The 15,510-nt window shown below is 39.0% G+C and overlaps 1 long non-coding RNA gene across 3 annotated transcripts in view; it reads right to left on the minus strand.

Moving 5' to 3' along the window:
* LOC138442630 (uncharacterized) overlaps window positions 1–15,510 on the minus strand; it is a 94,975-nt gene that overhangs the window by 70,308 nt on the left and 9,157 nt on the right. For all 3 annotated transcript variants that reach the window (XR_011257793.1, XR_011257795.1, XR_011257794.1), the window contains exon 2: window positions 9,251–9,420. This is a non-coding gene — a long non-coding RNA (uncharacterized lncRNA). The remainder of the gene's footprint in view (window positions 1–9,250; window positions 9,421–15,510) is intronic.

Consider the following 15,510-nt stretch of genomic DNA (forward strand, 5'->3'; position numbering starts at 1 on the left):
TATTGATATTTCTCCCAGCAATCTTGATCCCAGCTTGTGCTTCATCCAGCCCAGCATTTCTCATGATGTACTCTGTATATAAGATAAATAAGCAGGGTGACAATATACAACCTTGACGTACTCCTTTTCCTATTTGGAACCAGTCTGTTGTTCCATGTCCACTTCTAACTGTTGCTTCCTGACCTGCATATAGGTTTCTCAAGAGGCAGGTCAGGTGGTCTGGTATTCCCATCTCTTTCAGAATTTTCCACAGTTTACTGTGATCCACACAGCCAAAGGCTTTGGCATAGTCAGTAAAGCAGAAATATATGTTTTTCTGGAATTATCTTGCTTTTTCCATGATCCAGCAGATGTTGGCAATTTGATCTCTGGTTCCTCTGCCTCATGAGCTAACGCCATTTCAACCTAAGGTGGCAGTGTTTGTGTAGAGGCAGGCTTAGACTGCTAAGAGAAAATGGAGGATGCCTTATTCAGTCTTCTTGAGGTGGGGGAAGTGAGGAGGCTTTGAGATATCAAACTCCTTAAACAGACACTGGGCTTCCCAGGTGGCACAAGGAGTAAAGAATCCACCTGCCAATGCAGGAAAAGCAAGAAACTTGGGTTCAATCCCTGGGTTTGGAAGATTCCCTGGAGGAGGGCATGGCAACCCACTCCATATTCTTGCCTAGAGAATCCTATGGACAGAGGATCCTGGCAGGCTACAGGGTCTCAAAGAGTTGGACACGACTGAAGAAATTTAGCACAAATAGATACCATTTACAGAGGTTTATAAAGTATTTCAGAGTATCATCTAACTTTCATATCCACTTTGCATGCTAGGTAATATGATTCCCATCTTAGAGTTGTGGTAACAGTCTCAGAAAGACTGAGTCCCTCAAGACCACTTTGCTGAAGTCTGAGCAGGTCAGACTTCCAACTCTGTGCTCTTGCTTTCATGGTGGGCTGCCTCTCACACAAGCACATTTTTCAGAGAGGAACTGACCCCAGAACCAGCTCTTGGAGGTAGTCCAGGTATTTGCCAAGGGGAACAAGGAAGGATGAAACAGTCACAACATGACAAAATAAAAAAGACACATGACCATTAGGTCCTCAGCATGTTTATCATTCTGCAGAACTAGAGTGCCCACAGGGAGAGGTCTTCCAACTAGTTTCACTCATTTGGTGCTTTTCATATTTGGTCCACCTGTGCACCTTCACCCCAATTATCTTCAAGGTCCAAAGTCCTTAGCACAGTCCACAAGGATGTGCTATACTCACTTCCCCTCTATGCCTTAGTTTCCTCATTTATGAACTGGGGATGAATGTCTAATTCATAGATTATTGTGGGGACTAAACAGATGATGTATGTGAACATTTGGCCTAACTCCTCTTATGTAGTCTGTACTTAAAAATTAGCAACTATTATAAATAACTATTATTTCTGTCTAATTCATAGATTATTGTGGGGACTAAACAGACGATGTATGTGAACATTTGGCCTAACTCCTCTTATGCAGCCTGTATTTAAAAATTAGCAACTATTATAAATAACTATTATTATTTCTATCAATATTGCTCTTAATATATAATTCCAGTCAGCTTGGAGTGCTGAGTAAGGCATTTAACAGAGTGATTCTTGGTGATAATTATCAGAAAAAAACCCCACAAAAAACAGTTGTAAGAGCAACATGTTTCTCAAGCTAAATGAACTTTGGGAGAAGATACACTGGAAATGAGATGTTCATAGTTAAATACTTTTTTTTTTTTGCCTGTTTTTCTTTTACTATCTGGTTCAAAAACATAGATAGTTGGATTCAGTAATTCCTAAGTATGACTCAAAGGGCCAAAGGACCAAAACAATTTTATAAAGTCCTCCAGTTCTGGAGCCTTGTTAAAACTCCCTTCAGAATCACCGTGGCTAACCAGCCTGAGAATACTTTCAAGCTGCCGCCTTTATCAGCAATGGTGCTGAGAGAGGGCTTTCCTGGCAGGAAGTCTCAATCAGGTAACAATTTACTGTAGCTGACTGCTGTTCAAACATTCATGGACTGATAAAGATTGAATGGACTTGAACTTTTTTCTTTCTTTTTTCTTTTTTTTTTTCTGACAGGAATTAGTTAGCAGAAAATGTCCACAAACTAAGCACTTACTACAGTCATAGACCCTATCAACAAACAAAACCACCAAAGGGTATTTCGCTCTGGAATATTCTTTTGCAATTTTTTCCTTTTAAAGCCTTTGTGGTAAAAAATACTTCCTCTTGAGTGCAAGGAGTATTGAGGTTTTAGTTGGTTATAAAGATATACTTATATTTTTTATCATTATAAAAGGAAATGAATGCATGCTCACTGTAGATAACATAGAAATACAGAGGAAATAAGGAGAAATTTTTTTAATGTAATTTCACTACTCACAGATGCTGTTTCTATTTTGCAAAATATTAGTTATTTGATATTGTTATGAGGTAAACTGCTAATTTTCAATAAAATACTATTGTACACAATCATAAAAGGAAGACAATAACTACTTCATCATGTTGAAATTTGTTAGGAAGTATTCTTATTTCAATTTGGGGTAATAAAAGTGAAGAATCTAAGCTACTCCATTTTGTTAACAGAAAAACTCCATTTTGTAAGGTTCCGGGAAAGGAGCCTTTGGAAATCCCCTGACCTCACCTCACCACCCACGAGCCAATTGGACCCCAGACCAGAATCTCCTGACTTAACGTTCAGGAACTTATAGTCTACCTAGGTAATAGAGACCAATCAAAAACCAACACACAACCCTTTGAAAGAAAATGATCAATCAGACGTCCCCCTACCTAGAAATTCTTTTTTTTTTTGAACACTCCCTATATAAGCAATGTAATCCAAAACTCGGGGCTCTTCCTTATAGCCGCTGCGTTGGTAATGGTGGGAGCCCCAGCTCAAGCTTGGTAATAAAAACTCTCTTGCTTTTGCATCGGATATCAGCTCCCTGGTGATCATTGGGAGATTTTACAGCTTGGGCATAACAAAAATAAGTTTTTACATGGCTAGGGAAATAATAGGCAATGGCACCCCACTCCAGTACTCTTGCCTGAAAAACCCCATGGGTGGAGAAGCCTGGTAGGCTGCAGTCCATGGGGTCACTAAGAGTCAGACACGACTGAGCGACTTCACTTTCACGCATTGGAGAAGGAAATGGCAACCCACTCCAGTGTTCTTGCCTGGAGAATCCCAGGGACGGGGGAGCCTGGTGGGCTGCTGTCTATGGGGTCGCACAGAGTCGGACATGACTGAAGTGACTTAGCAGTAGCAGTAGCAGGGAAATAATAAACCTATGTGATCTGGCATCGATTTATATATAAATGGGGTAACGCCTGTGGCTCAGATAATTGGTAAAGAATCTGCCTGCAATGTGGGAGACCTGAGTTTGATCCCTGGGTCAGGAGGATCCCCAGAGAAGGGAATGGCAACCCACTTCAGTATTCTTGCCTGAAGAATTCCAAGGACAGAGGATAACTTGCAGTCCATGGGTGTGCAAAGAGTAGGACACAACTAAGTGACTAATACTTTCACTTCACTTTCACTTTCACTATATATACATACATGCAGACTGTGTATGCATGTATTCAGTGTTAGACACACATGCGTAAAATAAGTTTACATTACAATACTTATGTTGCAGGAAGGGGGACCCCTTCCAGGGCACGAATCTGGGCTCTTGTCTAACACTCAGAGATGAATTGTCCAAGGAGACACATCTGCTGACAAAGCAAGAGATTTTATTGGGAAAAGGCAGCCGAGTAGAGAGCAGTAGGGTAAGAGAACCCAGGAGAACAGCTCTACCTCCTGGCTCACAGTCTCGGGTTTTATGGTGATGGGATTAGTTTCTGAGTGGTCTTTGGCCAGTCATTCTAATTCAGACTCTTTCCTGGTGGCGCATGCAATGGTCAGCCAAGATGGATGCTAGCGAGAGGGATTCTGGGAAGTGGACAGACACGCAGGGTCTCTTTTCAACCTTTCCCAAACTCTTCTGGTTGGTGGTGGCTTATTAGTTCCGTATTTCTTATCAGGATCTCATGTCATAAAACAACTCATACAAATGGTTACTATGGTGCCTGGTCAGGGTGGGTGGTTTCAATTTGTGTGCTTCCCCTAACACTTATACTTGTTTTGTACAAGTATTGTATTTTGATGTTTTATTTTCTATACTTCTCACCAAACTCAGGTTTGGCTGCTTACTGCTCAAAAGCCAATATTTGAGAGTTGAGTGTTGGTTGGAAAAGGAAAAGTTGCTTCATTCAAGAGTCTGACAACCTGTGGAGAAGGTGAACTTGTGTTCAAAAACCAGCTCTGAAGATTCTAAAGGGAGGAGGAATCCTTTGAGGAAGGAGGTCAAAGTCTTCATTATCTTCCCTTGTGTGCAGACTTTCTTCCAGTTGGTCAGTGGTGAGTTAGCATGGTGGTGTTCCAGGAATCTTGGATTCAATATGAAGTTACCATCCTCCTACTGGGTGGGGGCCTTAGTTCGTGCAGAAGAACTCAAAGGTATATATATATTACTTGAAGAGGAACCAGGACCCTGCCCCATGACTGCACTATTGTTTCTTGACTGCTCCTCCTTTGTTTCTGCATCCCCTCCCATGCCCATAAACACTTGTTGGAATCTGACCTTTGGAACTCAGGGAAGGTCTAGGAGGCTGAATGAAACCTATTTCCCACAAACAAGAGTCGGGGGCACAGAAAGGATTTGTGCTTTGGAGGGCCCCATAACATCTTGCTCTTTCAAACCCCTATCCTATTTTATCCACTTAAAAAAATGTTGATCACAAGCCTATAAAGTGATTTCATAATCCAGTGATGGATCATAACTTGTAGTTTAAAAACATTGTCTAGATCTTTGATTAAACAGTCAAGTTTTAACATTCCGCACTAATTTGTTCTTCTCAAGGTGCTTGACAAGTCAGTAGGGTCAAGAAAGCTCAGAATCAGCAGGACTGTTAAATCTCCTTGCCTCGTCTGCCTTCAATCTCTGTCTCCAGGCCTGATCTGGTGATGAAGTCTTTGGGAATACCGTGAAAGTGAAAGTATTAGTCTAGTCATTTGTCATGTCCAACTCTTTGCAACTGCATGGACTGTAGCCCGCTAGGCTTCTCTGTCCATGGAATTCTCCAGGCAAGGATGTTGGAGTGGGTTGCATTCCTTCTCCATGGGATCTTACCAATCCAAGGATCGAACATGGGTCTCCTGCACTGCAGGCAGATACTTTACATCTGAGCCACCAGAGAAGGCCATGAGAATGCCAATATTTGAGAGGAAGATGTGACACCAAGTAGGTCATTTTCTGTATTGTAGAGATTCTATGTCCTTTACAGCTTCTATTTATATTCCTTGCCCATTCTGCTTCAGCCACATGCATCTTGGTTTGGGGACCTAATGCAAACTGAATTGAGGGCCAAAAGTACCAACTTTCTAGAACATGTTGGGAAAGAAGCAAAGACATTCACTGAATTTAATTAGTGGTTTCATACTTATTTCTTCATCCTGTGTGATTCTTCTTTATCCTTGTGGTTGCTGGTTTTAACCCAGCAAGCTTTTGAATAAGACAGTCTGGGTTACAGCTTTTGACTCTGTGGGACCCTGAGTCTCCTCAGTTTTCTCATTTGCCAACCAAGGGCAGTAATGTCTACCCCACAGGACTCTGGAAAGGACCAAATCTCACTTATAATAGAAACCATTCCAGGCCTGAGTCAAAATTGGAACTTAGTAAGTAAAAACTACTTTTCTTCCCTTTCTTTGGAGTTTTACCCCCAGAGCACATATCATTTGCAAATAGTCGTGGCCGCAATCCTTGAACTAAGAAGCAACCCATTAAGAATGTGGTCAACAAGCTGTAACTGCCACCGCCCCCCGCCCCCGACACACACACAGAACCATAACCCAAAATTTGAGTGCAGATAACCTGTTAATATGATAGGCACAAGTTCTATTTTTCCTTTGTGGTAACAACTAAAAGAAAATCAAATAATAAAACCACAGTGTTTATCAACCAGCATATCTACAAGATTATAAAATCCACAGGACATCTGATGATTGGGAATCTGGCTTAACTGTCTATTTAGTAAAGAAAGCAAGGTAAAGGAATAAACTTTGGATATAACTTTGTCAAATATTTATTTCTTTGCTGAGGCAGACATAAAAAAGAGATTATGGTATTATTAGCCTGTGTGGTGGTGAGAGATAGTAAACTTGAAAGGAGGGTGGTAAATGAGCTGCCTGGGGACAATTAGCTCTTACTTATCAGCTGTTTGGGGAAAGAGCCTTCTTTTTCTGGTAATTCTAGGGATGATGATAGGATCTGCTGGGCAAAAAGAAGTAAAGCAATTTATGTACACTCTCATTAGAATTACAACCGGACCGCACTGTGATTATTTATCTGTTTTCCTTTTTTAGATTAAGGAGTAAGGGTCATGTCCATTAACCTCTCTTCATTCCCACTTCCAGAAAAATGCCTGACTGTGTTGGTGCTAAATAAATGATTGTCAGATATTTACTACATGGATGAAATAATAACCCAGTTAGTACTATTGTATAATGGTGCAGCTGGGTGCTAGATAAGGCACCTTGCCAGTAGAGAGTTGGCTGAATGTTAAAGACTCTCTTTCCAACTCCTGACCTTGTTAACCTCAGAGATTTCACCAAACTATCTAGAGACATCATAACACACTCATGCATTTGCCCAGTAAATGACTTATAAAATTTTTTTGTTAGTTGCATTTATAACTGTTAGAGAATCTGTTAAGAGTTCCCCTCATCTGTCCATCTACATAATTCAATAACACACAGATGCTATAATATGTGCTCATTGGACATTATTGATTGCTGATATTCACATTTGATGCATAACATAAATGTATGTAACATACATATATGTAATATACACATATTTAAAATATAGCAAAGCCATGCTTTCTCTACATTTGCCATAATTTCCACCATACCTAGTTGGGTCTCATATTTCTTTAATACAGTCAACCACTTCAGAAGTGTCAATCAATGAACTAGCTAGATTATACAGTAGCAGAGCCACCTTTTGAAATAAGTATCATTCAGAATCCTCTGTCTCCAAGATCACCTGAGTATATGGAAGAAGCCTGGAAAGGAAAAATAAAAGCAAAAATATTTCTGGATAAAAAATTGGAAAATATGAACACTGGAAAATACCATGGACATTATTCTCAATGTCAAGTTTTTATGATGAGTTGTAATTTTCCTAGTTAAAATTTTTTTGCTATGCATGCTATTTTCTTTTGCAATGTATTTACAGTCATCTTCTGACTTCCTAAGCTTTGTTTCCATTAATACCTTAATGTCATAATGATGATTTCATTTCCAAAATAAACTTCTTATGTAATTCTTTCTAAGAAAAGTTTTCTCATTTTCTTATTCTTTTGCAATTTTGGCAATCCTATTGTCATTTATTTAGTGAGTACTATTTTCAGAAAGCTTAGGAAACAATTTTAAGAAAATAGAGATAAAAAGAAATTTACAAAAATATTCTTAAAAACCAATAAACCTCAAAAAAAAAATCCCTGCCAAAGGTTAATATATTGAAGTTTTTAGTGTTAACTGAACGATTTTGAATATTTATAGACTGATCATAACATCAGATAATCATGTCACTGACAGAAAAATAAATGATCTATGATTGCAGACTTTGACTGGGTGGACCACAACAAACTCTGGAAAATTCTTAAAGAGATGGGAATACCAGACCACCTGACCTGCCTCTTGAGAAATCTGTATGCCGGTCAGGAGGCAACAGTTAGAACTGGACATGGAAGAACAGACTGGTTCCATATCAGGAAAGGAGTACTCAAAGCTGTATATTATCCCCCTGCTTATTTAACTTATATGCAGAGTACATCATGAGAAATGCTGGGCTGGATGAAGCACAAGCTGGGATCAAGATTGCTGGAAGAAATATCAATAACCTCAGATATGCAGATGACATCACCCTTATGGCAGAAAGAGAAGAACTAAAGAGCCTCTTGATGGAAGTGAAAGAGGAGAGTGAAAAAGCTGGCTTAACACTCAACATTCAGAAAACTAAGATCATGGCATCTGGTCCCATCACTTCATGGGAAATAGATGGGGAGACAGTGTAAACAGTGGCAGACTTTATTTTTCTGGGCTCCAAAATCACTGCAGATGGTGACTCTAGCCATGAAATTAAAAGACACTTGCTCCTTGGAAGAAGAGCTATGACCAACTTAGAAAGCATATGAAAAAGCAGAGACATTACTTTGCCGACAAAAGTCCATCTAGTCAAGGCTATGGTTTTTCCAGTAGTCATGTATGGATGTGAGAGTTAGACCATAAAGAAAACTGAACGCTGAAGAATTGATGCTTTTGAATGTGGTGCTGGAGAAGACTCTTGAGAGTCCCTTGGACTGCAAGGAAATCCAACCAGTCAATCCTAAAGGAAATCAGTCCTGAATATTCATTGGAAGGACCAATACTGAAGCTGAAATTCCAATACTTGGGCCACCTGATGTGAAGAACTCACTCCTTGGAAAAGGCCCTGATGCTGAGAAAGATTGAAGGCAGGAGGAGAAGGGCATGACAGAAGATGAGATGGTTGGATGGCATCACTGACTCAATGCACATGAGTTTGAATAAACTCCTGGAGTTGGTGATGGACAGGGAGGCCTGACGTGCTGTAGTCCATGGGGTGGCAAAGAATCAGACACTACAGAGCAACTGAGCTGAACTGAACTGAACTGAACTGAACTGAACTGAACCATTGCAGAAGAAAATAGACAAGCTATAAAAAGAATTTTATTTTAGAAGTTGGACTTTATCCAGCTTTATATCTCCTACTACTACACCTATCACTATCTTATAAACAAATTGAATAAGAAAGTATATGGAATAAATAGCTATTATCCACTCACTTCCTACCCAGACCTTGTAACTTTAAGTACCTGGATCCTCCCATTTACCATCAGGCCAATGGCGCATAAAGGCCAAGCATACTCCTCTTCTATTTGTAGCAATTAATCAGGATCTCCCTTGCTGTATTCTTTTTTTTTTTTTTTCATACTGTGCTTCATGAGGGATCTTCCCTGACAAGGAGAACCCATGCCCCCTACCTTTGGAACATAAAATCTTAACCACTGGACTGCCAAGGAAGTCTTTTTGCTATATTCTTGATATTGCTCCCACTTTGTTCCAGATCTGAGCAGCTCAAGCCCTCTGACTCTGAACTTATTGATGGGTCTTACCTGTGTTCTTTGGACTTGATGGCAGACCGTGGGCTCAGGACTTTCTCCGGTCTTTGGTTGAGACTCATTTCTCTGGCTGCCCCAGCTCTTTCACTGGAATACAAACTCTGGCCCGTCCTGGTTTGGCAAATGTCCAGAGTGGCTAAACTCAAAGGCTGAGTGGTCAAATGCTGAGTGAACAAATCAGGTAAAAGCAAGTAAGAAAATCTAGGCTGTTGCAACCATTTAAGGACAGTTTCCTGGTGTCCTGCTCTCAGGGATAGTGGCCTAAAACCTTCTATTCATGCATTATTTCAGCAAACATTTACTGAATGTTTAGTATGAGTATGGACCCAACTCACATTGGAGATGGGGATAGAAAGAGAAAAAGGTATGATAGTTTTATTGGAGAGCACAGAGCACAGCATGGGAGCTTGTGAACCAGTGGTCCCCACAGTGTGATCTGTATCCAGGGCCAAGGTAAACACTTAGATGAACTGTGAGATTTCTGATGGAGAGGACATTTGAAATGGCTCCTGAGTGACTGGTGTCTGGGCCATGCTTGTCCTCCTGCTCTCTATGCATCCCGGCCTTGATGATAAACTCCAGGTTACAATGAAGACCTGGCACAACAAAATAAATAAATAAATATTAAAGAAAATAAGGGGAGTCAGATACTCCCTCCTCTGAGTTCCTATAAACGTCTATACAGTGCTATCACAGACCCCCAGGCAACTCTTTGTTATACTTCCATAGACTGAGTTTGGTAGTGGGAGAGTAGTGGGACAGTACTGTTTTTGGTAGTGGGAGTGTCTACTTTTGTTTTTGTTTTGTTTTTCTCATCTTTGCGAATGAATTTAGAGCCTAGTTTAGTTCCTAGGTGGCACTGTTGGTAAAGAACATGCTTGCCAATGCAGGAGATGCAAGTGATATGGGTTCGATCTCTGGGTTGGGAAGACCCCCTGGAGGAGGAAATGGCAACCCACTCCAGTTTTCTCTTTTAGAAAATTTCACAGACAGAGGAGCTTCAGGCTATAGTCCATGCGGTCATGAAAGAGTCAGACATAACTGAGCATACGCGTACGTATGAATGAAAGACAAATGTTGAAGAGATAAATGAATAGACAGAATAAATGCAGTGAATAGGAAAATGCAATGAATAGAATAGAACTGTGATGAGTTCACAGTGCTCAGCAGACTAGCATCTATTTAGGCAAATTTGCTGTGGGTCCCCTATGTAAAAAGCAATGAGGTTTTCCTTTCATTTCGTTTTTCTTCTTGCCAGAGAACATGGCTTTGTGACCATGGAGAGTGTTGTCTCTGACCTCTACCATCCAGGAGGTACACGTACCAGTGTGCATCCCAGATTGGGATTTCAAGACATGAAGTCACAAGCAGCATTCTCTTCGTCTGGCCATTCTAGCTATTAGGAGCTTGTCTTAAGGGGTCCCAGTCCATAAGTGGCCTTTGTTGTCTCAGTCTTCATTGCTTTCTCAAGTACTGGAAAAGTCCCATTCCAGTAGCACCTGCCTCCTGCCACAGATTAATGCATCTATAGTTGAAGGCTTCTCATGTTTCCATGAATGACCAGAGACACTGTTTCCATTAAATAAATTAAAAAAAATTATCTATTTATTTGGCTGTGACTGTCTTAGCTGTGGCATGCCGGTTTTTTTGTTGAAGCATGCAGGTTTCTCTCTAGTTGCTGCGTATAGGCTTAGTTACCCCTCAGCAGGTGGGATCTTAGTTCCCTGACTGGGGATGGAATCTATGTCCCCTGAATTGCAAGGAAGATTCTTAACCACTGGACCACAAGGGAAGTCCCCTCACTACATAGTTCTTACCACCTGTAACAAGCAAAGCCTCCTCTTTCTTAGGCTAACTGGGAATTAATTTTCTGGATCTTGTGAGGGCAGCAACTATTTTTTTCCCACTGTATTGTGGGATGCCTCTTGTTTCCCTGGTTAAGCCATAAAAAGGGTTATTGGTCTGAGTCACTTTTAAGATTACTATACCCCACTCATCAATGGCCAGATGATGGATCTTTCGAATTAGGAAAGCTTCCATACTTGAAGAAAGAATTTTTTGACTGCTCTAATCCTAAGCAATTGTCTTACCCTATAGAGGCCATATTATAAATGGATATAAAGAAGTGCAATATAACGACTAGCCTTAAGACCCCTTTACTGCTGCTAAGTTGCTTCAGTCGTGTCCGACTCTGTTCAACCCCATAGACGGCAGCCCATCAGGCTCCCCCGTCCCTGGGATTCTCTAGGCAAGAACACTGGAGTGGGTTGCCATTTCCTTCTCTAATCCATGAAAGTGAAAAGTGAAAGTGAAAGTCGCTCAGTCATGCCGGACTCTTAGCTACCCCATGGACTGCAGCCTATCAGGCTCCTCCATCCGTGGGAGTTTCCAGACAAGAGTACTGGAGTGGCGTGCCATTGCCTTCTCCAAAGACCCCTTTAACAAGATGAAACAAACAAACAAATGAACAGAAAATGGAATATTTCTCAGCCATAAAAAAGAAATCAAATCGTGCAATTTGCAGAGATGTGGAGGGGCCTAGAGACTGTTATGCAGAATGAAATAAGTCTGAAAGAGAAAAGCAAGTATCATATAATATTGCTTATATGTGGAATCCGGAAAAAATGATAAAGATGAACTTATTTGCAAAGCCAAAATAGAAACATAGAGAATGGATGTATGGATACTGGGTGTGGGGGGAGGACTACTAGGATGAATTGGGAGTTTGGGATTGACACATTCACAGTACCAAGTATAAAATAGATAATTAATAAGAGCCTACTATATAGTATAGGGAACCCTGCTCAGTGCTTTTGGGTGACCTAAATGGGAAGGAAATATAAAAAAGAGAGGATATATGTATACATATGGCTGATTCACTTTGCTGTACAGAAGAAACTCACACAACATTGTAAAGCAACTGCACTTAAAAATTAATAAAAAAAGAAAGTTTTGCTATGTTAAATTGAACGATAAAATTTCATTGACTATCTAGATCATTTCCAAATAAAATAAAATATAGACACATTGATTATTAAACCTAAGTTTGTCCACTTTTGGCTTCTCATGACAGAAAAACTAAAGATATTTAGTTTTTAATGATCATATCTTCTGCTACATTTTAAAACATTGTTATATTGTGAGGAAATGTATCCTACTAAAAAATGTAAAACATATTCACAAAATGCTGGTATTGTTTTTGCTGTTCAGTCACTCAGTCATGTCCAGCTCTTTGCGACCCCATGGACTGCAGCACACCAGGCTTCCCTGTCCTTCAGCATCTTCCGGAGCTTGCTCAAACTCACATCCATTGAGTCAGTGATGCCATCCAACAATCTCATCCTCCATCGTCCCAATCTTTTCCTGCCTTCAATCTTTCCCAGCTTCAGGGTCTTTTCCAATGAGTCAGCTCTTTGCCTCAGGTGACCAAAGTATTGGAGCTTCGGCCTCAGCATCAGTCCCTCCAGTGAACTTTCAGAATTGATTTCCTTTAGGATTGCCTGGTTATATTTCCTTACAATCCAAGGGACTCTCAAGAATCCTCTCTAACATCACAGTTCAAAAGCATCAAATTCTTTGACACTCAGCTTTGCTTATGGTCCAACTCTCATATCCATAAACGACTACTGGAAAAACCATAGCTTTGACTAGATGGACCTATAATGACTTAACAGTTCACAACTGGTCACTTCTTAGTTTTAACTAGAAATCAAGTTAGATAAATGTTAAGAATTCTAATTAATATATATAATTAAAACTACTACTAATATAAATATTATAATAAAGGAAACACTTCCATATACAGAAAAAATAAGATATGTATTTTGGGTAAGAAAAGCTATGAAAACTTAAGATACATTTTGTTGAAGAAAATAAAGTAACTTTGTCCTAAAGCTGATTATTTTAGAATGGGAAAGAGAACAAGAGAGAAACTAAAGTGAACATACAGTTATAGAAATTTTGTAAAAAAAACAATCTTAGGAAAGGAATTTTATGTGTGATCAGACTGGGTAAGATTAAATGGATTTATTATAAGAGTTTTAAACATAAACTTTAATGTCAATAGCATATTTATACAAAATTGGAACTCAATTTTCTTTCATTTTCTTTTCTTGTTAAGAGTACAAAGTTTTCTTCGATTATTACTCTTTTTTTGAAAGATATTGTAAAAGAATTTCTTTTATCTTTTAAACTGATCTGCCTAGAAAACAAAGAATTTGTGTCTTTTCATAATAATTTCCTATGCTTCTTGTTATCTTTATCATCGGTCTTTGATTACCTAAGTAAACCAAGTCTGCTCAATAGTAAAAGAGCTAAGTTTTGCTCAGAATTATGTAGTCTTCTGCATTCGCCTTTGAGATCTTTTATTGTTATTTTGGTTAAATGGATAAGTAGGTACTGTTTCATAATGATCTATGATTCCTTTTAATCAAGTGTATGAAATCTTTCATATTTTGACACACTTCCTCAAATCAAATTCTAAATAATTTTTTTTTTACCTCAAACTAACTTGGGATTTTCCAGAGGGCCCCTGGAAAATTTTAAAAGATTTGTTTTCTCTTAATATAACAATAGAGAAGGAGAATAAGAGAGAGAAAAATGTTACATTAATTAGGCTCATTTGGTGCATTAAACTACATGGAAAACTTCTTAGCTTATATTGTATGGGTGAATGTTAATATGCTAATATCTGCTCTAGTAATTATATGAAATTCCAAAAAATTTGATACATTCTGATTTAATGTTACTGTAATTCTTATTATCTTAAAATGTTGAGTGTCACAGAAATAACTAAATTTCTTTGTCAATTGCGTTGCAATAAACTTTCATCTGATCTTTAAACCATTGTAATTTTAAGCCTTTTGTCATTTATACACAGTTACTCTTTTACTCTGATTCTTTTGCAGAAGTATTTCTGCTTCAAAGAAATTCATAGAAAGGACCCTGACAAGTACTCTAGAATACAGGTTTCTGATGTATTTAAGAATATACCACTGAACTGGGTAAGAAATTACAGAATTGTAAAACAAACAAACAAAAAAAACTGATGGCTTCATAAAACTGCTAACAAAATATCAAGACTGAAGAGAATTAATTATTTGGGGCTGAATGAACTGACAAGGATGATTATAATTTTTATGACTTAAAAATTATTGCTAGTTCTTTAATCTCTTGTTTTCCAGATGTAAAGAAACCTTTCCTCTAAACTATCTATGACTTATGGAAATTTAGTAAAATATCCTTTTATGAACAAAGATAAAACAAATTTTTTTCCTATATGATTCCTCCGGAATTAAGTGACTTTTAGAGAGTATTCTTATTTTCATGGTAATGTGGTTATTAGCATAAATTCACTAAGATTCTAGTCTCTGGCTTTGACTGGAATGTTATATTTGGGAGAGATATACATATATAGACTAAAGGGAATTACCAGGTTGTGCTAGTGGTTAAGAACCCACCTGCCAATGCAGGAGATACAAGAGATAAGAGTTCAGTCCCTGAGTCAGGAATATCCCTTGGAGGAGGGCATAGCAACCCACTCCAGTATTCTTGCCTAGAGGATCTAATGGAGAGTGGCGCCTGGTAGGCTACAACCCATAGGACTGCAAAGAGTCAGACAAGACTGAAGCGACTTAGCATACACACACATACATAGACTTAGCATACACACACATACATACACATACAAGATATGACCAGACAGCTTTAAGAAAATAAGGTTGACTTTACAGAGCCAATAAACCTTCTTGGAAAAATCTGTCTGGCACTTTCTTGAAGGGTTCACAGCAGCTTTACCAGGTAAGTAAGGTATTTACCTCCTGAAAAATCTGTATGCAAGTCAAGAAGCAACAATTAGAACCAGGCATGGAACAACAGATTGATTCTAAATTGGAACTGGGAAAGGGATATGTCAAGGCTGCATATTGTCATCCTGCTTATTTTAATTATATGCAGAGTACATCATGCAAAATGCCGGGCTGGGTGAAGCACAAGCTAGAATCAGGATTGCCAGGAGAAATATCAATAACCTCAGACACACAGATGACACCACTGCTATGGCAGAAAGCAAAGAACTAAAGAGCCTCTTGATGAAAGTGAAAGAGGAGAGTGAAAAAGCTGGCTTAAAACTCCCAACACTGCATGGCAAATAGATGGGGAAACAATGGAAACAGTGAGAGACTTTATTTTGGGGAGCTCCAAAATCACTGCGGATGGTGACTGTAGCCATAAAATTAAAAGACACCTGCTCCTTG

This window comes from Ovis canadensis, chromosome 6 (assembly GCF_042477335.2).
Source record: "Ovis canadensis isolate MfBH-ARS-UI-01 breed Bighorn chromosome 6, ARS-UI_OviCan_v2, whole genome shotgun sequence".
NCBI classification, from domain to species: Eukaryota; Metazoa; Chordata; class Mammalia; order Artiodactyla; family Bovidae; genus Ovis; species Ovis canadensis.